Source organism: Pelophylax lessonae (genome assembly GCF_965119305.1).
Source record: "Pelophylax lessonae genome assembly, chromosome: 5".
Taxonomy (NCBI): domain Eukaryota; kingdom Metazoa; phylum Chordata; class Amphibia; order Anura; family Ranidae; genus Pelophylax; species Pelophylax lessonae.
Window position 1 is genome coordinate 123002378 of NC_138772.1, and position 24083 is coordinate 123026460.

General features: G+C 41.7%; 1 protein-coding gene across 1 annotated transcript in view; it reads left to right on the forward strand.

Moving 5' to 3' along the window:
• Positions 1-22775: 22775 nt before the first annotated feature.
• MACC1 (MET transcriptional regulator MACC1) overlaps positions 22776-24083 on the forward strand; it is a 65246-nt gene continuing 63938 nt past the window's right edge. The window contains exon 1 of the mRNA XM_082259642.1: positions 22776-22866. The gene's annotated coding sequence lies outside the window, so the exon portion shown is untranslated. The remainder of the gene's footprint in view (positions 22867-24083) is intronic.

Below are 24083 nucleotides of genomic sequence, written 5' to 3' on the forward strand. Positions count from 1 at the left end.
TTTCTTTTGGTGGTATTTGATCACGTCTGCAATTTTTATTTTTTGCGCTATAAACAAAAAAAGAGCAACAATTCTGAAAAAAAAAAAAAAAATATATATATATATATATGTATATTTATACAGTCAGGTCCATAAATATTGGGACATCAACACAATTCTAATCTTTTTGGCTCTATACACCTGGCCATGGAACAGATGAGCAGCCAATTATCCCATTACTTTATTGGTCCCTTAAAAAGTGGGAGGCACAAACTGTTGTAATTCACCGTTCACCTGATTTAGATGTAAATACCCTCAAATTAAAGCTGCAAATCTGCAGTTAAAGCACATCTTGTTTGTTTTATTTCAAATCCATTGTGGTGGTGTATAGAGCCAAAAAGATTAGAATTGTGTCGATGTTCCAATATTCATGGACCTGACTGTATTTTTCACATTTTGCTATATAACATTCCCAGAAAAAAAATGTAAAAATCTAAATTTTTCATCTTTTTAGGCCAATTTGTATTCTGCTACACATTTTTGGTAAAAAAAAAAAATGCAATAAGTGTACTTTGATTGGTTTGCGCAAAAGCTATCACGTCTACAAACTAGGGGAAAGATTTATGTCATTTTTATTTATTTTTTATTTATTTACTAGTAATGGCAGCGATCTTCGATTTTTAGTGGGACTGCGACATTGCAACAGACAGATCGGACCCCTAACTGACTTTTTTGATACTTTTGGGGGGATCAGTGACATTATTACAGTAATCAGTGCTAAAAATATGCACTGTTACTGTAATAATGACACTGGCAGGGAAGGGGTTAACCTAGGGGTGAGTAAAGGGTTAATTGTGAGCCTAAGGGAGGGTTTTATAACTGTGGGGGAGGGACTTGTGAAATGATCATAGAGACCTGTGATCCTATATAGAAGGATCACCGGGGCTCTGTGATAATTTCAGAGAGAATAACAGTCAGCTGTGTTTACGACAGCTGACCGTCCTCTCTCAGCAGGGAGCGATCGCGGGTGCCCGGCAGCAATCGCAGCGTGAGCTTGTACCCCTACAACGATTTGTGCAGCCGAGCCAGCCTGCCACAGTACAACTGCAGAGGGCGGTCGGCAAGTGGTTAGCAAGGCGGCCCCCAGATTCTGACCCCTATGCGAATGAGTACGGGGTACATAGTACCCCTATTTATTCACCAAAGAAGTGTAAAAGTGAATAAAGGCAGTACAAGTGTTTTTTTAGTCCTTTATTAAAAATTAAAAAAACAGTGTTCCCCAATGTAGATCCATCGTCAATTATGACACCCGCCACCACCACCAGACACGGAAAATGTAAAAAACAAAACAAAAAAAGTTCCACTGACGCTACCTTGTCATGTGTCATTTTTTAAAAATCGAAGGCTCGGGGCCACCTGGCAGCATCACATGGTGGCACCCCTCCCCTGTAACATCGGTAGCCCTGACCCTTAGCTATTTAAGAAATGTCACACGGCCGGGCAGGCAGACCTGGGGAGCATTGGTTGTGAACAGAGCTTTTTTTTTTCCTTTTTCGGGTCCAGCAGTGGCGGCGGGCATTGTGCACCCCATACTCATTCACATAGGGAGGGGGGTGGAATCTGGGGGCCTCCTTGTTAAAGGTGACTTCCAGATTCCGATCTATATTCCATCTATTCCATCTATATGTGGATAAGGTGCTTTGGGGTGAAAGGGCAGAGCCCCTGTTCAAAATCACCCCCCCAATGTTGAGGACATGTGGCGCAGTATGGTTAAGAAGGTGGGGCACTCGCTCTTCGTCTCCCTTTTCTGACCTGCCAGGTTGCATGCTCAGATAAGGAACTGGTATTGGTTTTGGGGGAACTCCCCGCCACCCTATTTTTTTTTATTGTGGCGTGGAGTTCCCCTCCAAGCCTGGTATGGATTGAAAGGGAACCTACGTCATTTTTTTTCCCGATTTCTTTTTGCTGGCCATTTTTTTTTTTTTTACATTTAGTTGTTGACTTATCATTTTTTTTCCCAGGCAGAAGTCCTCTTTAATGTTCATTAATGCACTGCACAATCATGACATGAGTTTGCCTTTTTTAAGTCCTAAACTGCAATCAGTGCCTCACCAAAAAATGCAATTATTATTTGAACTTTATATACAGTATATGTGATATATACTTAAAGCGGAAGTAAATCCTCCTATCATTTTTAGCTAAGGAACCTGCCATTTTAGCCTCTGTTTGATCTTCAACTGCCATGATGCTGCACATGTGATCAATTATGACACCAACCATTGGACGGTTTGACAGTCTGGCTGAGAGCACAACCAATGTGTCCGTTACATTCCTGGCACATCCCAGAAATGTAACTGGTTTTTGAAACTGTTAAATAGATGGGTTTACTTCCGTTTTAAGGCGCGTTTAAACAATAAGCAATTTTGAAAATATAGAGCTAAGAAAAAATATACTAGCTTAAACAGCGGGATAACAGCTAAGTACAACATTGTGGGAACAGGTATTGATTTAATGGGTGATTATTAGTATAGACATAAATAATGTCTCTTAACATATTTCCTTATGATTGACAGTCAGTTGCTATTGCTTCTTGTATTTCTGGTACTTTTAATTTAAAATTGCTAATGCAGCAAGAATCCCTTACCTTGTTCAGTAGATAATTATGTGGAGAATGTGACAGTTGATACCACTTACTCACTGCTTGTCATAATGGGCTTCTGCAAACTATTCACTATTCTATTGTTGTTCTATCATTGTGACAACAATAGATTTGTTAATGTTTTGTTACAGTACAGTACAGTACAGTACAGTACTACACGATAAAATAATTACTATATGCTTCATGTACTAGAAATATATATCCAAAACAACTAAGAGTAAATAACACAAAATGACAAGAACTCGTGGTTTTGAGGAGGTTTTGAGAAAATAAGTAGAGCAGCTTTTCAGTTCCAGGTCTAGGACACATATAGGGGACAACATATAGGGCAGGGATGACGAACCTTGGCACCCGAGATGTTTTGGAACTACATTTTCCATGATGCTCATGCACTCTGCAGCATAGTGGAGCATCCTGGGAAATGTAGTTCCAAAACATCTGGGATGCCAAGGTTTGCCATCACTGATATAGGGTATCGTAGACCAATAGCCATAGCTTTCGAATCCACCCACTGCTGTGCACTGTCGATTAAAAATAAAGCCATTCCAGTGGCATTTCCTATATTCGCTTCTCGGCCTTTTGGCTAAGATCAAGTGTAATATCTGTTCTTATCAGTGTTGGAATGGAACCTGAAGGTTAGTATCGGTGGTGGCCGAAGTTAACCGGGGGGCTCTGGGCGTAACTGGAGGACCGGAGTAGGCCAAACCAGAGAAAGCCGGAGGGTTCCAATGCCTTCCTGATTTGAATGGGTCCGCCCCTGTCAGTTTGAAGGGAGCGGGAAAGCCGGTTTCGCCAATTTTCCGGTTAGTACTGCTCCTGGATGTGATTGGTAAGGAATGGCGGATGGTGGTGGGGGAACCTTTCCTCCTGGGTTGAATCTGGCCTTGCAAAAGGCTTGTCCCCAGTTGAAGGCAGGTTCTCCCTAAGCTGTCTAAAATTCTGATGCCTCCTGATGGGATAGGGCTACACTGGGTCTGGCCGGGGGCTGAGACCGAAAAAGCCCGTGGTGTACGTGCCCCTGGGGTGGCAGCCCAGGGGTGCCTCAATCTCACTGGTGAGGGGCAGCTCACCTGAGTTTTTGTGGCACCTTGGTCACTGCACCATCACACTTTTTCAAGCACCTGCCTCTTGGGGTGGGCCTTTTGGCCAACACCAGAGGAATTTTTTATTCCTGGCCGGGGGGCCTGCCAAAGTTTTTCACTTTGGCACTACCCTGCACTTCTCCACTTCCCTTTTCCCCACTCTGTTTTTCTTTGTTGTGTGTCACGTTTGTCCCTTTTGGTTGAGCACTTGCACGACTTGGATGGCGTAGGTCCTCGGGCCTGCCCTGAAAGTCTTGGGAGGGGGTGGATATGGCCTTTTGGCTTAGTTCGCCCTCTCCCATGGGGTCTCCCTTCGGGGGAGCCCTACCTAGTACTCGGGGTGGGCTGTTTCGGCAGTCCCCCTGAAGAATGGGGTCTGCCCGGCTTCGGCTGGGTGGACCTAAGTGAGTACCTCAGTCCCGGTCAGGAGCTTCGCGCCCCGGGGGATCAGGGTCAGGGCCCTTCCTCTTCGGAGGAGGGCCATGTGTGTACGCCTTGTGCACTTTTTGTGTGTCTCACGTTTGCGTGTGTGCACTTTTTTATGCACCGGGTGTTAAGTCTTTTGAGTGTGTTTCACACACCACGGGCTTTAAAAAAAAAAAAATTTCCTATATTTGGGTAATGGCATTACCTATATCCCCGTTTACATTTAGCTTTCGGCCAGGGAATCTCACAGCCAATAGCTGAATGGGGACAGGGATACAGCCTCCCAGCACAGACATGTCCCACTCTGAGCACTGTTGTACCCCCCTGTGTAGTCTTTATTACCCCAGTTCCCTAATCTGAGAACAGGAGATAATTCTATAAGAATTTGTTGCCGCCATAGTTAAAAAGATCTTAAAGTGGCAGTAGTAAGAACTACCTAAATTTGCCACACATGTCGATAATGTTACTGGCATTGGGGAAAATGCATTCCTGAATTAGTTCTGAAGGGAACTATGAACAGAAAGGTGCCATAAGGGCTGTTATGAATTCCCCTAATAGGAATTAAAGCTGAACTCAAGGCAGATATAAAGGTTAGCATATAATTATTGTACTTATTAATAAAACAAATAAAATTGTGTTTAATAATGAATAAAATATTTACCTGAATTTTTTTTTATGTATAATTGTTTATTGCAGAATGCTATCTATTTAACACTGGAAGCTTCCTGACAGGATAGTAGAGAATGATAGTGTTATCAGTAGTGATGAAAGAACTGAGGAAAATTCAGTTCATTGCATGTTCACTGAACCCGCCAGGAAGTTTGCAAATACCAAACATATTGCCGGACCCCACTGAGGTCTATGGGCATTTCTCAAGGCTAATGTACAAGCTTTCATTTAAAAAGGATATGTATGGGCAGCTTTTTCTTGTCCTTAAAATGCCAGTATACCACACGCTAGAAGGGTACCTTGCAAACAGGGGGACACCAAGCCTTCCCCCTTGAAAGGCACTTTGTTCCTATGTTGAGAGAATAAGGGCTTCTTCCCCACATCTTGCCCCCCCCCCCCCCCCCAAAGTTATGGGTGGACTTGGAAGTCCCTTTTAAAATAAGGAGCCCCAGATATCTGCTCCCCACCCTAAGTTCAAGTACCCCTTGTTACCTATTTAAAAAAAAGATAAATAAAAAAAAACCACTGTGCTAAAGCCAATTTGAAATAAACAATTTCTTGCAATGTAAAGCCAATGTCAATCACATCATTTGATGTTATAGATACACGTGAAGCTCAATGAGTACTGCCTGATGATACTGACTCACCACTGGTAAGACCTGCTGACCAATGATGCAGCCATGTGTTGAGCAGTTGAGATATACTTTTTTGCATTTATACTTTCCTGTATAGGGATGGGGCCATTTTGTCATTTTACTCTGACCCCACCCACCTAAATGTTGTTAATGATGTGGCCATGCCCCTACCACAATTGCAAATGAGATATTCTTAACACTTCTGGAATGTAAATAATGTTTCTGGGGATCCTGTGTGACGTCATTGACCATATTACTTAGGATTCCTCAGTATTTATCTTGTCATTTAACTGTGGTAGCACTTCCACCACTAAGGCTCAATTCACACTTGTACGACTTGTTCTGTGACTGCAAAGTGGCATGACAAGTCATACTACATGATTTCCAATGGGTACCATTCATATCTATGTGACTTCAAGTCGCAGCGACTTCAAAGTAGTCCCTGTCCTACTTTGGTCCAACTTTGATGCAATTTAAGGTCTATAGATCTCAAGATTACGCAGACATTGCTTCAAGTCCTGTCAAAGTCGCGTCAAAGTCGCGTGACTTTCAGGTTGTACAAGTGTGAAAGGGGCCCTAATGACAGACATCTGACTGCTGTTTGTTTACATACATGAGTTGAGGATCAAGCAGATGAGCTGGCCAAATATGGCTGAAATTCAAAGAGATTGGGTTCAGGTCAAACTGATAATCAAGCAGAATCCCTACTCATTAGTGTACTGCTGCCTCTTCACTGTCCAATCACAAGGTAGGGCAACTGCTAGACCATTCCATATTGCTCAAATAGTGTAGTCTACAAAGAGGTTTGCGTGAGTCCAGAGTCTGGCAAAGATGTCGGGATCATAATACTGGCTGTACAAATATAAATACATTTTAATTGTATAATTGATTGTTATTTTATAGTGCATTTGCCAGGCTTCCAAAGGCAGTCAATTCATTGCCAAAGTGCAGATATAAGGTGTGCCTTTTTATTATCCATGATGGGGGATAGTAGTGGAACCTGTGTCAGGCTTTCTCATAGTGAATAAAGGTGAGGCTGACACAGACCCTGCTATCTGTACAAGTTTACATCAGTAATCTATATATTGAACATGTTGTTGCATTCCATGCTGTTTGCTTAATCTACACTTGTCATTGGTTAATCCTAGTCTTGTTTTTATAACTCTTACTATGACTAAAAAACAGGTTACAGTTTGAAATGTATCAGTCCTTTTATGGAGTTTTCTGTACCAAATACTATTATGCTGCTTCAACAACTTTTGCGGGAGATTTTTGCTCTCTGACTATACTTTAAAATCGTTGACAGAGACCCTGCTTTTAGTCTTTTTGCCAAAGTGTACGCTTGCTTAACCACTGTGCTTACTTGACACTGTGCCAGAGTATGTAAATACTGCTTCTGTATAGGCCATGCTGATGGAAAAAGGTTTGCTATATAAGCACTGATTTTATTTTTACAATTCAGTAGCATATCAACTACCTTATTGAATAATAATAATATTTAATAATATTTATTTAGCACTTTTCTCCATGTGCATGACTAAAAAATGTGTTTTGTTTCGTTTAGTTTAGATTAGGTAATCTAGTTATTTTGTTTCGTTAAATTTGTTTGATTCGTTCAATTCATATTCAGAATTAATTTTATGTCTTGTTCAAATTTTCTTTGAATTTACCGATTTTTTTCTATTCAAAACGTTCAAATCGATAACTTTGGAATCGGTCGAATCCAAAACTTAGGGTTTATTTTTTCGATTTGAATGTGGCAAAGTGAACAAACAAAAGAAGAATTCTCATCAAATTAATACAGTGACTCTTTAGATCACCTTTGGCTTAACAAAAACAGCATTATTTTGAAATAGTACTTTACTAACACACTGTCTTTGATTTCAGAAATATGTTTACAGTTCAAATTTGACTGGAGTTCGATGTTAAATTTGATTAGAATTTTAATTTTAATTTCCAAAATTCTGTAAACTTAATTTAGATATTTAGATATATCCGAATCTCGAAATAATGAAAAATTTGCCCGAATATTTAATCGGAGTGAAAAGAACCGCACATGTCTAATAAGCACTAAGATGCTTATCAAACTGATGTTAGGATCTTTGAATAGAAGGATTTGTCAGTTGTTGCTTTTAGGGCAGGTTCACACCAGAGCACATTCTGTGCGCATTTCCTGATTCGTGTTCAAATGTACAGCCCTTGTGATCTGCATGCAGATGCCAATCTAATGTTAATAGCACCCAAAAGACAGATTGCAAATGCAGTGCGTTTGCAGGCGCCAAATCGCATAATACCACAGTACCATGCAGTACCATGCAATTTAGTGTGGCACATTTTTAAAATTAGTGCTTACACTTCTTTTTTGTCTGCGTTCTGGAGTGATTTTCAGCCCATTCAAACGCACCGGCTGAAAAATAGCACCACACGGGTGCGTGGGGGAATTATACGGGATGAAAGCACACATTTCTGTGCGATCCTGGTGTGAACTGCCCTTAAATCAGGGTGAATTTGTCTGAAGTCTATTTTTAAGAACATCCAAAGAGGGTGCTTTCCACACAATGGTTGGTAGGAAGTTTCATATTTTGTGTGCTACATAATAGAATGCCCAAGATCCAAAAGATTCTAAGACAACTCTAGGCATGCACAATGTGTGAGAAGAAAATATGGGAATCCAGAAGTTCTGATAGATGGGTGTAAACAGGTACTTAATGAGATAATACTGTGCTGGTTGTGTTAATTATTTTCTTGGTTAAAGTGATACTAAAGTCTTTTTATATTTTTCCTCTAAAAATAACAAACATGTTATACTTACCTGCTCTGTGCAGTTGGTTTTGCACAGATCATCCCAGATCCTCCTCTTCTCAGGTCCCTCTTTGGTGCTCCTGGTCCCTCCCTCCTGTCGAGTACCCCCACAGAAAGCAGCTTGCTATGGGGGCACCAGAACCGAGCCCCAGCTCTGTGTGTCCATTTAGACAGGAAGCTGTGGTTCGGCCATGCCCCCTCTCTCTCCTGATTGACTAACTGACTTTGATTGACAGCAGCGGGAGCCAATGGTGCCGCTGCTGTGTGTCAGCCTATCAAGAAGGAGAGTCCTGGACTCTCATCCCGCATCAGAGTATGCGTTCGGATACTGCATAGTGTTTTTTTTATTAAATTCTTTGTCATTTACTAAAAAACTCTACTAAAATACCGCATACTTTATTCTATGAAGTCATGTTGTATTTTAGTAGCAAAATCCTGTGACAGCTGGTGTCCTTAACAAACAGTGTAAACAGCTGGTTGTTATGGAGTGGGTGGCCGCTGGTGTCCTTAACAACCAGTAAACAACATGGTTGTTAAGGAGCGGGCGGTCACCACATCCTTAACAACCGTTGAGTTATTAGCTGTCAATGAGCAATGAAAAAAGAATTGCTAGAAATTTAAAAATAGGAAAAAAAAACAATGTGGGGTACCCCAAAATCCATATTAAACCCTTACCTGAGCATGCAGCCTGGCAGGTCAAGAAAGGAGGGGAAGGAGTGAGTGTCTCCCCCTCCCAAACCATACGGGGTCACATGCCCTTAACAAGGAAGGTGGCTTTGGGGCTGGGGGGGCTCTGTCCCCCCAAAGCACCTTGTCTCCATATTGATGGAGACCAGGGCTTCATCCCCACAACCCTGGCCAGTGGTTGTGGGGGTCTGTGGATGGGAGGCTTATAAGAATCTGGAGGACCCTTTTAACAACCATAACAACCATGACAGTTACTGGTTGTTAAGGCCGCCAGCGGCCGCCCGCTCATTCACGACCAGTAGACATTAAAATACTCAAATACCACATGCCTCAAGCACTACTTAATTACCGCATGTATTTAATTATTTCTTTCTTTCTGTGAATTGAGTTTAACGCCTGAAGGTGGAATGACTCAATTCGACCTCGAAAGTTCCCTGATAGTCCCAGACTATAAGGAGTCTAATCGGTTCTGTGTAAGGGCGGAGTCCCTGGGAGGAAACCTCTGCCTCTGGAATAAATCAACTAGTCAGAGTCTCATACAAAGGCTTACTCGCCAGTTTATTACGTTTCAAAACTATATATACATGCATCATCAAAAGGGATTGGCCTAGGGTACATTCCTTATAAGGGGTTATAAACTGATCAATTTCAAGCTTTAGGGAGCGCTCCATTTACGGAGATTAACTTATTTAGTGGATTCTATTGGTTGAACAAGAAATCTTAGACATTTCTGATCTCATCCTAAGAAAGAGGAACTAGAAGGCGACGGTATTCTACAGGAAACAGATAGTATAATTAGAACAGGCTATAATGCGTCAATTGCGAGATAGGTGCAGAAATCTTTGTCTTAAATGAAGTTTAAACACATAGATAAAAAATGGATACTAAATGGATACTAAAGATGGAGGAGCATGTCCCACGCTCCTACAATGCCTGTGGTATTTACTGAATGCTTTCAGCGTTTTGCAGTGAATACCAAAAAAAGTGTATAGCGAATTGACAGTTACAGGATCGCATGTGATATTTAGGGAAAATATGTCTGAACACCTACATACCGAATGCAATCTGGTTCTATTAGAGCAAGGTGGATTTGACAACTCATAATTCAAGCCTTTGAATTTAGGGACACAGTTTCACCTTTGCCTGCCCAACTGCACTTCATTGGATCAGTTAGTTCTTCTTGGCCTTTTCCACAGATTTAGATTTGCAAGGCTGCCCATTAGCACGTTTGCTAGGCTTTACCAGGTGGATGTTCAGACCACCTCTGATTCCAGTTTTTGTCGTTTGTTAATATGTGGTTGATTGTGGGTGTGTTAGCACTTTGTTTGCTCTGTTGCCCATCCCTCAGTTAGATTGCTATGGGACTTCCCTACATCATGGAATATTATACCAGTGTACCCTAATAAACAATAAAAAAAACAGGATTTTTTTTACTTTATTTAGGTGGTAGTAAATTCTGTTTTTTGAGTTATATGTACAGGCTTACTTGCAAGTACAGTAAATATTTCCTAAATATGCTTTGTTTAGGAGATATTTACTTTAGTTGCATGTTATATGCGCAAGAGTAACGTCATCAATCAAAAGTCTGGAGCCAACGAACCTGGTAGGAAGACAGAATGAAGATAGAAGTCTTGTTAGCGATGACAGTGAGCCTTGGGGGGCTTTGTTTTAAGGTAAGTCTTTCATAAAGTGCTAGTTTGTGATGCATAATAGCACAATATGACATTATCTTGCAGGGACCGTTTTTTTTTTTTTTTTTTTTTAATTAATATGACTTTACTACCACTTTTAAAAGCCTTTTTTTGAGGGGAACAGGCTGAAAAGTGGTCAAAGGCAAGCTGGGATCACTGCAAGCAGAATTCAGGAGTAGTCAAAACAGGCTGAGTCGATAACTGTAGTCAGATGCAGATTTACAGGTTGCAGGTATTCACAGGAGCGCTGTAGACAAGACAGTACTAAAGCATAGCACAGGCTCAGTTTAAATAGCCCACTTGGTGTCAATACAGGCAATTTCTAGTAGCCTGAACAGGAACATTAACAAAATTCAAATACTCACGCTATGTGTTAAACTCAGGGTATCTAATCTTCTGTAGTTGCTGCCCAACAAGTGTTAAACCACTTATAATATATATAATAATATAAATCTTAAACATTACCACAGTGCATACAGTGTGTCCCATATCATATAACAAACCAAAAAAAAATAAAGTGCTAAATAAATGTATACAGTAAACTAATTAGTCCAACAGAAAATATTCCAAACTCAAAAGTGATCCATTCTATGATCATTCATCTATCAATAAAGTGCTCAGTGCTCAATGGTTCATTCCCAAAGTGCTGAAGTGCTCCACATAAACATGCCATGAAGTATGGCACACACCCCTCTCGTTTCCCCTACTCATCAGAGAATATGGACCCTCAGCTTTTCAGTCTAGGGTCAAGCTCGCTTGTATCTGGTGGGGGGTGATGAGCTCAGTGTGTTCAAACTAGGATTCAAACCCACATGTGCAAGCCTGCCAAGGAGCTGTACCCATAGTGGCCAATCATCTGGGACTCAGGCATTCTCTGCCCTACAGCTGCACATACAAGTGGTGTGTATGTGTTCAGCTGAGGGACAGGGAATTCCCTGGCCACAGATGATTAGTCCATAATACTAGTATTAGATCCTAGTCCAAATATGTCTAAACCCATCATTGATGCTGAGAAAAGATATACATTGTGTAGCACTGGGACACAGGAATCAAATATGATTACTCCGATGTTAATACAGTGCTATCCTGGTAAGAGCTGCTGGATAGAATGGGTCCTCTGTTCTTTGCTTCCACTATCTCAAGAACCTTCAATCCCTCATACAATATCACAAAAATCACTGAAAGTAAAACATAGTATCCAATAGTAGTGCTATATCAAAGAAAACAGGCACCAAACCAGGTAGTAAAGGTGAACCCTAAAAAACTGTCAACCAAAATGTTTGGTAACTAGGCAAGCATAAAATGGATTAAAAATAATAATAACACAATTTAACATACAATGTTATTAACAGTAAAGACTAGGCATAAGATGACATTTGGCATCCAGATCAGAATAAACAGTAGCGAGGCCACTTCAGATGCACCAATGAGAAGTAGTAAAGGTTAATCTACCGAATGCTGGAACTATACTGCTAGAGAGCATTTATGGCAGCAATGCTAGTCCTAGACCAACTATGCACTGTCCAAAAGAAAAGGAGGATGGTAGTGGAGGATAGTAGTGGAGGGGGCAGGGGAACAAAAGGGATAACCTGCATGTTGTACAGATACAGCATAGGTACAGTATAGTCTCGGCACAGGCGCAAGCTAGATATGGTTCAGATGTAGAAAAGGTTCTGTATATTGCGCAGTAGGGTTGGTATAGCTGCAGTCTAGGTTTGGAATAGGTGTTTTAGAAAGTGCAGTATGGGTGTGGCATGGATTGGGTACACTTGGTTCCTGCTCTGAGCGGCTCAGTTAACTGTATCAGCAATAGGTGAATAGCCCTCTCACCAGTCCTTGGGATTCTGCGGTTGCCTCTCACTGTAGAAGGGGGTTGGGACCTCGGTTCCTTACCTAGAAGCTTCCCGTGATTAGCGGTGGAAAGCAGAGGGTAAGTGGATGCTCCAATCTCCCTGCTGCAGCAATGCAGATGCTGTGATGTGGGTGGTGCTGCACTACCCCTGGTGTCCTCAGTCCCAGTCTCAGGCTCATATCCCCAATGGTATGGTGTCCTACTGCCAGGCGAATACCCAGACAGAGGTGCCCTCTCTCTAACTCCCTCAGTGCCAAGAGGAAACATTTTTCTGGATAGTTTAATAAATATTATCTCTCCATTCCTCCTACTGCACAGTGCATATTGGGATTTTAATTGTTAGGAGTCTATTTTTCCCATTATATGGTTGCCCTCTCAAACTAACACTCCTAGGATTCTCAGCACTCTGCATGGAAATAAATAGGCTTGCCTGGCTTTAGCTCACCCCTGCTGGCTGCTGAAGAGGATGTTGCAGCATAACATCAGTATTTCAGTAGAGGTATAGCATTATTATTATTATTAGTATTATTATTATTATTATACAGGATTTATATACAATAAAATACAGTTACATTACAATTCAATACAGGAGGAATTATATGGCCCTGCTTATTAGAGCTTACAATCTAGAAGGGAGAGTCAAGTGAAACAAAAGGCAATAACTGTGGTTGATGAGCTTATGGAGAAAATGGAAGTATAGTGGTTAAGTGTGGGTAGAATAGGCTTCTCTGAAGAGGAGGGTTCTCAGAGATCGTCTAAAAGCTAATAGAGTAGGAGATAATCGGACAGATTGGGGTAAGGAGTTCCATAAGATTGGAGACACTCTGGAAAAGTCCTGGAGGCGAGCATGGGGGGAGGCGACGAGGGAGCTATAGAGAGCAGGAGGTTTTGAGAGGAACGAAGAGAGCGATTAGATTGGTATTTAGAGACTAGATTAGTGATGTAGATTGGGGCTAAACTGTGGATGGCTTTGTAAGATGTTGTTAGTATTTTGAATTTAATTTGTTGGGTGAGCGGAATCCAGTGGAGGACTTGAGGAGTAGCGGACACTGAACGATTGGTAAGGTGGATGAGTCTGGCAGCAGCATTCATGATGGACTGAAGGGGGGATACCTGTTTTCTGTGGTGTATTGTGTAGTTTGTGCTGGGTAAAAATGCTGTGTAAGCTGTTTAGGAAAAGCAAGGCTGCAGAGAGGTCTGGTGTCCAGAAGGAAGTGTGCAGCTTACATATCTGGGCCAGAAACAATGAGTGGGAGCCTCTTGCTAAAGTATTTGCAAAGTATGCTTCTCCCTTGAATAAAACTTGGCGTGATAAAGTCTCAGATCATTTTGTAGATTTTAGCCTTAAGGGGTTTGGTTTAAGTAAAGCAGAGAAGAGGACAGTGTCCACATTGGGTTGGTACTTTCTACATACTCTCTATATAGAATCACAGAGAAGGGAGAAGGCAGAGGATGAACTTAAGGTATTAAAAGGCCAACTAGCAGTTGCTTCAGAGTGTGTGCGTTCAACTGCTAGTCGGGCTGATGATTTGCAAGAGCGGTGTGCAGCCCTCATGACCAAATCAATTAATGCCTTAAGGGAAAGGAAGGGCCGAAAACCTATTAGTAAAGCCAGGGTACGTGCCATTGTCACATCCCAAAACTGGGATTGTGAGGATGTCTCCTCCAATGAGGATGAGGAGATAGAGTTTGATGTTTCAGATGATGACTATGTATCTTAGTCTGATGATAGTGATGATCTGAATGAGTTTCATGCAAGTCCAATAATGCGGAATAGTGCTTGTGATGAACTGAATGAAGTTGAAAAGGGGCCTATTCAAATTGAGCCCAAGGAGCAGCTTGCAGTGGTGACCGAAGAAACTGCAAGCGAGGTAAAGTATTTAGGTAAAGTTAAACCTGCAGTGGCTTTGAAGTGTGTTCAAACTTCTGTAGGCAGAGCTGAAGATTTGAATGAGCGGTGTGCAGCCCTCATAAGCATTTCTAATGATGTAACAAAGGACAAAGGCCCTAAGCCTGCAAGGAAGACAAGGCCTATGGTCTTCAGAAGAAACATGTGGACTGATTTACTTAAGGCAGGGGTCCCTAAAGAGGAAATAGAGGGGATCCCCACACCAGCTTTGTTTGAGAAGTGGGAACAAGTGAATGGGAATGGTTTATTCAGCCACATTAAGTGTTTCTGCTGTCATAGAATGGGGCATTTTGCTAGATACTGCCATGCTGTGACGATTGGACAACAGCAGGCCAGTATTCGCAGGACAGCACAGAGAGACATGCAAGTTTATTCCTTTCGTTGGAAGTCAAAGCCTTTCAGTGAAAATGTAACCAGGCAACAGTGGGCACCCTATAACAGTTTTGCAGTTAAATGTGAGCAGTGAGCTATGTTTTTTGGCACAGGTGGAAGAAACATATAATCTGCTTTGTCTCTAATTTTAAGGTACCGAGCACCGAGAGGTGGACCGGGCAGAGCAAATGACAAAACCGGATGGGATGGGACAGACCAGAAGATGAGAGCCCGAGGAAGATGCAGATGATTTCCTGATGGTGGCTTAATTGGAGTGGACTTACATCTGAGCATTTACCAGGAGGAGGACAAAGAACTTTCATCATTTAGGATTTTCATCCACAGACTGCCAAGGACATTGCTAACCCTGTTTAAAGTAATGTTGTAGCTGCCAGGGACTTGGTCTGACCGCTCAGATGATACGGGGGTCGAAAGGGAATTTTTTCCTCCCATTGAACGGGGGGTTTATTTTTGCCCTTTTCTGGCAAAGTCTTTAAGAGATGTTGAAGTTTGTATTGCATACACATTGTACATGCTTAAGATAATTAGCTTGTGCATGTTGTAGGCATATTTTTTGTAAAGAAGTAGAAATGTTTGTAATGTTGGTAATTATTGCCAATGTATGGGATCAAGAGGTGGATTGTATCAGTTGTGGATTTTTTACAAATGTTCCCATCCATGTGTAAAAAATTTCTCTCACCCACAGGTAGTTTTAAAATGGCTGCCGCATATTTAATGAACCATGTGCTTGTAGGGGGGAGGTGCAGCCATGTGTGGATGACCTCACTCAAAGTGACCTGGGAGTGGTCAAAAGATATGACCACATCCTGTGGGGGGTCTTTCTGTGTATAGGATTATAAAAGGGTCAATTTGCATGAGAAAAGCCCTGTTTCTACCTCACCTTTTGGCCCTTAAACATCCAGGATGCAGCCTGGCTTGTTTGTTTGTTTGTAGTTGGAGAAAACATGCGGCGAGGACCTCTTTGTCCTGTTGCTGCAGACATCTATTGGAAGAGCTGCTGAACCCACCACCAGTGCTAAGTATTTATTCAATATTCTTGGGACAAGGGTTGTATTTGATTAAGAAGCATATTTCTGCTGTTTACAGACCATAGGCTGTTCATGTGTTAGGCATTGTTATATCTGCCAGTCTTGTGATATGTTCCTAATATTGCAATAGTTTGTATGTACAGCATGCTTTTCTTTAGTAAAAGTACATTTATACCCTGCAGAGGTCTGAGCTTCCTTGGTTGTACCGCAAAGTAACCCTTGCTAGAAACGCAAGCAAAATACCTATGAAGAGGTAAGCCAGTGAGAAGGGAATTGCAGTAGTCGAGGCGCAAGATGACCAGGGAGTGAACTTGGAGCTTTGTTGTGTCACTGGTTAGAAAGGGGCGTATTTTGGAGATGTTGCGGAGAGTGAGGCGGCAAGATTTGGACAGTGTTTGGATGCGGGGCTTGAAGGAGAGTTCAGAGTCCAGGACTATACCTAGGACCTTGGCATGCGGGGATGGGCTGATAGCTGTGCCATCGATATTGACAGAGAGATCGGGGGAAGGGGCACTTGTGGAGGAAAAATTATAGGTTTGGTTTTGGATAGATTGAGTTTGAGGAAGTGGTGTGATATCCAGAGTGATATATCTGATAGTAAATTAGTGATATGTGAGGAGACTGAGGGAGTGAGCTGAGGGGTGGATAAATAGTTTTGGGTATCATCAGCGTAGAGATGGTATTGAAAGCCGTGGGAGGCTATCAGCTGACCCAGAGAGGAGGTGTAGATTGAAAATAGGAGAGGTCCAAGAACAAAACCTGGGGGGACCCCAACAGAGAAAGAAAGAGGAGAGGAGGAAGTAGAATTGTAAGTAACGCTAAAGGTGCGGTTGGATAAGTAGGAAGAGAACCAGTGAAGAGTACAGTCATGGAGACCAAAGGTGTGGAGTTTTTTTGAAGAGGAGGGGATGGTCAACCGTATCAAATGCAGCAGAAAGGTCCAGGAGTAGAAGAACAAAATAGTGTCCATTGGTTTTGACCATTAGCAGATCGTTTGTTAGTTTTAGGAGAGCAGTTTCTGTGGATTGTTGAGGCCGAAATCTAGACTGAAGGGGATCAAGAAGGCTATGCTCGGCAAGGTGGTCACACAGTCGGTTGTAGACCAGACATTCAAGGAGTTTGGATAAAAAAGGGAGCAAGGAAATAGGGCGTAGGTTGTTTAGATTGGTTGGGTCCAGTGAGGGCTTTTTAAGTATGGGGCTGACTAGTGCATGTTTTAGAGAGTTGGGGAAGATGCCAGAAGAGGGAGAGACTGAAGGTGTGGGTTAGAGAGCGTAGAATAGGGCCAGAGGGTGAACGTAGCATTTGCGAGGGAACAGGATCCAGAGGGCAGGTGGTTTAGTGGATGTTAGCAAGTAGTTTAGCAACCTCGTCTATAGTGGTGAGGTTGAATGAGGAAAGTAGTGATTGCACCTGTGGGCATGAAGCATAAAGCATGGAAGGTATCTGAACAGCAGTGATCTCCTCAGGAATTGTATCACTCTTCTGTTTGAAGTGGTTGGCGATCTCCTGGACAGTGAGTGAGTCAGTGGGTGGAGGCAGTGTAGGACGAAGTAGAGAATTAAAGGTAGCAAAGAGTTGCAGGGGGAGGGATCACAAGTTGTTAATGAGCGTGATAAAAATGGTCTGCTTGGCAGTGTGGAGACTGGAGTTGTATTTTTGGAGGACAGATTTATATTGGTTGAAATATTTCTGAGACCTAGTCTTACGCCATAGGCGTTCAGGAGCACAGCTATGCTTTTTCAGACTTCTAGTGTTATCTGTTTGCCAAGGTTGAAGGGTCGGGGCCTGATTCGATGTGTAGTGAGGGGGGCCAGTGTGTCCAGGGAGGCTAAAAGTGAAGCGTTGTAGACAGAAGTGGCTAGGTTGGTGCAGGACAGGAGTGCGATTTTGTCATCGAGGTGGTCGGTAGCAGAGTAGAGAAGAGAAGGGTTGAGATGGCGTAGGTTTCTACGGGTAACTGTAAGGCAGTTGGAGGGAGAGGAGGTGGAGGAGAGGGAGAGAGTAAAACTAATAAGGTAGTGATCAGAGAGGGGAAAAGGATAGTTTGAGAGGTTGTACGGAGTGCATAGGTGGGAGAAAACAAGGTCAAGGATATTGCCTTCAGAGTAAGTAGAAGCATGTATCCATTGCTTCAGGTCAAAGGAGCAGGTTAGACTGAGAAGTTTGGAAGTGGCAGGAGTGTTAGTATTAATAGGGATGTTGAAGTCACAGAGAATGATTGTGGGGATTTCGAAAGAGAGAAAGTAGGGTAGCCAGGCAGAGAAGTCGTCAAGAAAGGTCGATACTGGTCCAGGGGGGCGGTAGATCACAGCTATCCTTAGAGAAACAGGAGAGAAAAGAAAAATGCAGTGTGCCTCAAATGAGGAGCGTGACAGAGAGGGAGGTGGGTGAAGTACCTGAAAGGTGCTATGTGGGGCTAGAAGGATCCCGACACCCCCTCCCTTGCATCCACTGGGTCTGGAGGAGTGAGTCCAGAGAAGACCACCTTGCGATAGGGTAGAAGAAGACGCAGTGTGGGATTCATGAAGCCAGGTTTTGGTAATGGCGAGTAGATTAAATGAGTTAGCGATACAAAGGTCATGGAGAGAGGTGAGTTTATTACAGACAGAGCGGGCATTCCAAAGGGTGCAAGAGAGAGGGAGTCTGGTCTTGAGAAGAAGAGAGATGGGAACTAAATTGTGCTAAATGCGACTGCAGCCAGAGGGTGCAGGGTGATGGGTGTGTTGATTATAGGTAAATTATGGAGGCCCAGGGTTTGGGGATACAGTGTGTCTCCAGAGGTTAGCAGAAGCAGAAAGGTGAGGGAGGTAATATGAGAGTGTGATTTATATGAAGGGACATGCCCCAGTGTCCTGGAGGTTTTGTGTGCATGTGGATTTAGAAATAGCAGGAGATGGTGAGTGCAGTAATAAGGAGAGGATAAAAGTGAGGGTGATATGTATAAGCTGTGGGGTGGAGAAGAGGGGTGAAGGAGAGAGAGTTTAAGGATAAAGGGCATGGCTGTCAGAAGGAATGGTAGAGAGTGCATGTTGCAAGAAGAGAGAGCTGAAGGGGTAAACAAGGTCACCTGCAGTTTGTGTGGTGTTTATCTCAGCCTTTCCTGTGTTCATTCACTTTGTGCATTCACTGAAGTGCAGAGTCAGAAGTGCCCCCACTTATAGAAATACCCCCACTTTGACAAAGAGCCCCAAAAGCAAACTTGCCCCCTTTGCAAACATGCCTTCCCCAAGTGATGCTTAGTTATATACTGTTAGACGTGGGGGTGGGTGCTTTCCAATAAACTAATCAGGAGTTAATAAAGTATGCCTGGATAAACAGAGCAACATTTTCACTTCAGAAACAAATTTATAAGAGGATAGCTAATAGATAAGAACAGGCTATAAGTTAAAAGGTGAGACAATAAAGCATTGCAATGACAGCAGTCTACAGATGGTTAAGCAAATTAAACATACCACATTTAAAAGACAGAACATAAAGAGAGCAGCTTTCAGTATTACAGCTTTGGGTGGAGTTGCAGCAATGTGAACATACCAAAAAGCACAGATACACAGAGAGAGTAAACAGGTTCCAGTTGCAGTTAAGGGTGGATGTCTTTTAGCAGCTTACACATACCTGTGGAGAGACAGAGAAGAAGTTGGATGAGGATGTTGCAGCATAACATCAGTATTTCAGTAGAGGTAGAGAAGAATAAAAAGCAATGGGCTCCAGTCACAGAACCAGATCTCATGCGTTTTTTAGGTTCCCAAATACCGCATGCGATCCTGAAAATATCAATTCACTATTGCTTTATGCGGTATTTACCGCATAAAACAAAAACACTTGGCAAATACCGTATGAAACAGGAATGAAAGTCATTTCACAAAAGGAAATATCCTGGCATGCAATATTTATGGAATTGGCAGCCGCTGGCATCCTTAACAACTAGTAAACAACATGGTTGTTAAGGAGTAGGTGGCTGCCACATCCTTAATAACTGATGAGTCATCAGCTGTCAGCAGGGTTTCTCGCAGACAGCTGTATGTTAAAAAAAAGATGCCAGCAATGAAAAATTTAGGTCTGGTATGGATTTTGAGGGGGACGCCACTCCAAAATTTAAAACAAATGGTGTGGGTCCCCCCAAAATCCATACAAGACCCTTATCTGAGCATGCAGTCTGGCAGGTCAGGAAAGAAGGGGGAAGAGTGAGCTCCCCCCTACTAAACCATATCAGGCCACATGCCCTCAACATGGGGGGGTACTTTGGGGCAGGGGGGTCACTGACCTAGAATGCTCCAGTCTTTGATGTCACAAGGGGCGGTACCACCTGGTGATGTCACCAGGTGGCATTGCCCCTTAGTTATTTAAGAACTGTCAGATGGCAGAGCTGGCTAGCCTTCGACGGGAGCGTAGCATTTTTATTTTCAGGTGGGCGGTAGTGGCAGGCATTGTGATGGCGATGGATTTACAACGGGGGATTTTTTTTTTTTATAAAGGACTTGTCAAAAACTGCCTCCTGTCTTTTTTTACTCTACACTCCTTTTTTTGGTGAATGAGTAGTGGCAGTGTGTGCCCAATACTCATTCATATATAGGGGGGCTGGGATCTGGGGGCTCCTTTATTAAAGGGGTCTTCCAGAATCCAATAATCTCCCTGCCCACAGATGCCAACAACCATCTGGCAGAGTTGTGGGGGAGAGGCCCTTGTCCCCATCAACATGGGAACAAGGTGCTTTGGGGGGACAGAGCTCCCTCAGCCCAGAAGCAAGCCCCCATGCTGAAGGCATACAGCCTGGTATGGTTAAGAAGTGGGGGGGCTCGCTCATCCCCCCCTTTCCTGACCTGCCAGGCTGCATGCTCAGATAAGGGTCTTATATGGATTTTTTTTAAATTTTGATGGGGGGGTTCCCTTCAAAATCCATACTAGACCAGAAGGGCAGGGTAATAAAATTGGGTGTGGACCCCAGACCATTTTATTTTTATTTTTTATTGCCAGCATTTATTTTTTACATTCAGCTGTCAGCGGGGAATTCAGCTGACAGCTGATGACTCATTGATTGTTAAGGATACAGTGGCCGTCTGCTCTTTAACTAGCATGATGGTTGCTGGTTGTTGGAAACTAATGGCCACCCGCTTCTTAACAACCAGCTATTTACAGTCTGTGTTAAGGTTGAGGGCTACCACTGATGGTAAATTACTGCAAGCTTTTACTACTAAAATACCATGACTTCATAAAATACACAGGTGGCCACTCAATAGAGTAAATGTTATCTCAATTTAATGATTAGTGTAAAACATTACATCATGTAACATGGTACATAAAACGTTAACCAAGCCAAACAAAGGTATAGACACAAATATAGTACATGCTTGACGTTAGTAACCATATTGTTGCATGGTTGTAAACAGGCATCTTAATAACTTTGACGCGTTTCCCGAGCAAACTGCTCTCTTCTTCAGAAATGGATGCACACATGCATATCTGTGAAAACACATATGCAGAAATAGTATTGTAACAACAATCCAAAAATTAGTTATTGATGATGTTTGCAGGGTACAAAAACCATGAAGGGTCCCGAGTCAGGGACCCATACTTACAAGTTGGCCGGGCCTGGACAGCGAAGAGACACTGACATCCAGTGATTTACGGATGGAGGCGTTATCACTATAAGCCACTGCAATATGCGATTAAACTGGGGGTGTCGTTAAGAGTACATTGACACCCCGAGCGTATCGCATATGGCAGTGTGAACTGCCGGGGGTGCGTGTGCGATGCGGGAACAGGCTGCGGATTCGCAGCCTTCCCGCATCGCATAAGTGTGAATAAGTGTGAACCTGACCTAAGTGTTACCGGACCGTTTATTTTTATTGTAACTCATGCAGTATTTTAGTAGTGTTCTCTCCATATTGCCGTAGCCTAGCACCTGGCTACATTCATATGCAATTACAAATTATACATAAAAAATACATAAAAAAAGGTTTTTAAAACATTAACACAGATTGATAAAAAAATGTTTTACTTTGCGCTGATCTGTTTGACAAGTCTAAAAAAAAAAAAATCCTAATTTTTTAATCAATCTTCCTCAATGTCTCACTGACCATTTTGCCAAAAGTTACCTACAGAGAAATTTTACTGGAAAACAAAATATTGCTGCAAAGAGTTAAGTTAATTTTCAATATTTGTTTCATCCATTACAGAATAATAAAGTTGAAATATTCCTTCATTACAAATGATGAAGGTATATAATTGCAGATGAAGATTAATGTATACCATATAAGCACACAGGTTTGCCCAGAAGACTGCATTCAATTACTGCATAGAGGGCTATCCTCCAGAAAATAAATGAGTAAAATAGAAATAATTCAGAAAAGGGCTATTAAAATGCTGCTTTCCATAAACTGCAACATTTATCAGGAGACGTACAAAACCCACATTGAGAAGAAAATGAGATGTGCATAACACACATCTCTCAAGGAATGTAATATATATATATATATTAAAATATATATAGGCAAAGAGAATTTTATCTTATTTGAATACACTATAATGAAATTTGATTAGTTGCTTTGGGTTAATTCTCTTTCTGCGTGATTACGTTTGTTTCCCTTGCTTTATTTAATAAGCCTAGAAAGACTCATGCAACAATCATTGCAAACTTTATACTAAGACTATGGCTTCACAGTACAGTCCCTTTTCAATGCAAACGTGACACACTGCAGAGACAAGACACTTTTCACTTTCTTCTCTGGTTCCTCCTTCAACCGAAACTACTAATGTAGTTTCAGGTGTAAAATCAGGTTCACATCAAGGGATTCTGGGTAATGAGTTCTGCATACCTATCATCTAGTATTACCGTCTCAAAAAAGAACTTCAAGTCCCAAGAGCCTTTGTTCTTTGGTATGTCAGTGAGCTGGGCTCGAGGGATAGGACAAGGTGTGTCAGTTTGCCTAGTCTTGCTCAACAAGGTAATCATTACTCTCTGTAGTTAGCTGCTTGACTAGGTAAACAAACAGGAGTAATTGAGCATGGGGAGAGCACCATGAATTTATTCATCTGAGCTGATCTTCTACAGAACGTGAGTTTTTTTTTTTGTAAAATGAATTTTATCTTACCAAGAAAATAACTTTTTCAATCATTTTAGTAATATTGTATTTATAAATATAGACATATTTACTAAAATCTTGGTGATTATAAAGTAGGGACAGAGTAAGAAATGAATGTAGTTTGATTTGCCAGTGACGTTCATTTACAGGGACCTTTAGAATTTTGGTGTAGTCTTAATATTACTTGCATTGACTTTATTTCAGACAAATCACAACATATAAAGCTTTTAATGAGGTTATGTGTAATTTAGATAAAAGTTACACAAATACAAAATCTTAATCAATACAGTAAGCAGAGAAACAATAGCTGCCCTATATACAGCCAAAAAAATCATACAGATAGAATGTATTAGTACCCTACTGATTGAGAGTGGTGTGGTCATCTGCTGACTGAGATATGTCTAATTTACATCGTAGTGTTTAAAGGAAACAATTATACATTGAAAATAATAAATATGCAATAAGAATGACTTCAAAAGAAAAGATCATCTTGGGATAAGGATTCCGTGACGCCAATAATACGTTTTTACAGTATTTTTTAAAAAATTGCTAGCGGTCACTGTGTCTTTAATAATTTTCTATACTGGCTGGCGAAAATAAAATTCACATTTGTTTATGTGCTGCACATGCTTACGATTTAAGTAGTGTACAATACTTTTGAACTCAAGAACTGTAGTTGGGTTAGATCACATGGCCATCAGGCTGTCTATGGGGTACAACAACCTCTAGTTTGGGTAGATGTTTCTGTAGAAAAGACAGAATTTGAAGAGATTGAGTTACATATATCCTAATCCTAGAAATCTTTTTTTATTCATGTAATTTGGCCAAAATTAGGAAATGCCTGAAAGTAGTTAAATAATTTTTCTTTTGTAATGGTGTAAAAAAAAAAAACATGCAGTTATCATGCAAAATATTTGTGATGATATGACTGGTGACTGCAACTGGGTTATTTAGGAAACTGTAGCCTATTGTTTTCAAATGTATAATGTATATGCATTCATGGGGTTCTAAGTCTTGACCATACTATGGGTGTATTCAGACTTACATTACTTACCGTACTGGAAAAAACGACATGTGGTAGCTGTGTCTTCTTAGCATTGCTTGTACTAATAATATGAGGCTATGCTGGTGTACTGTGCGAATGCTTATAACCACAAAAATATATTGTAGACTTTACTTAATAAAACCC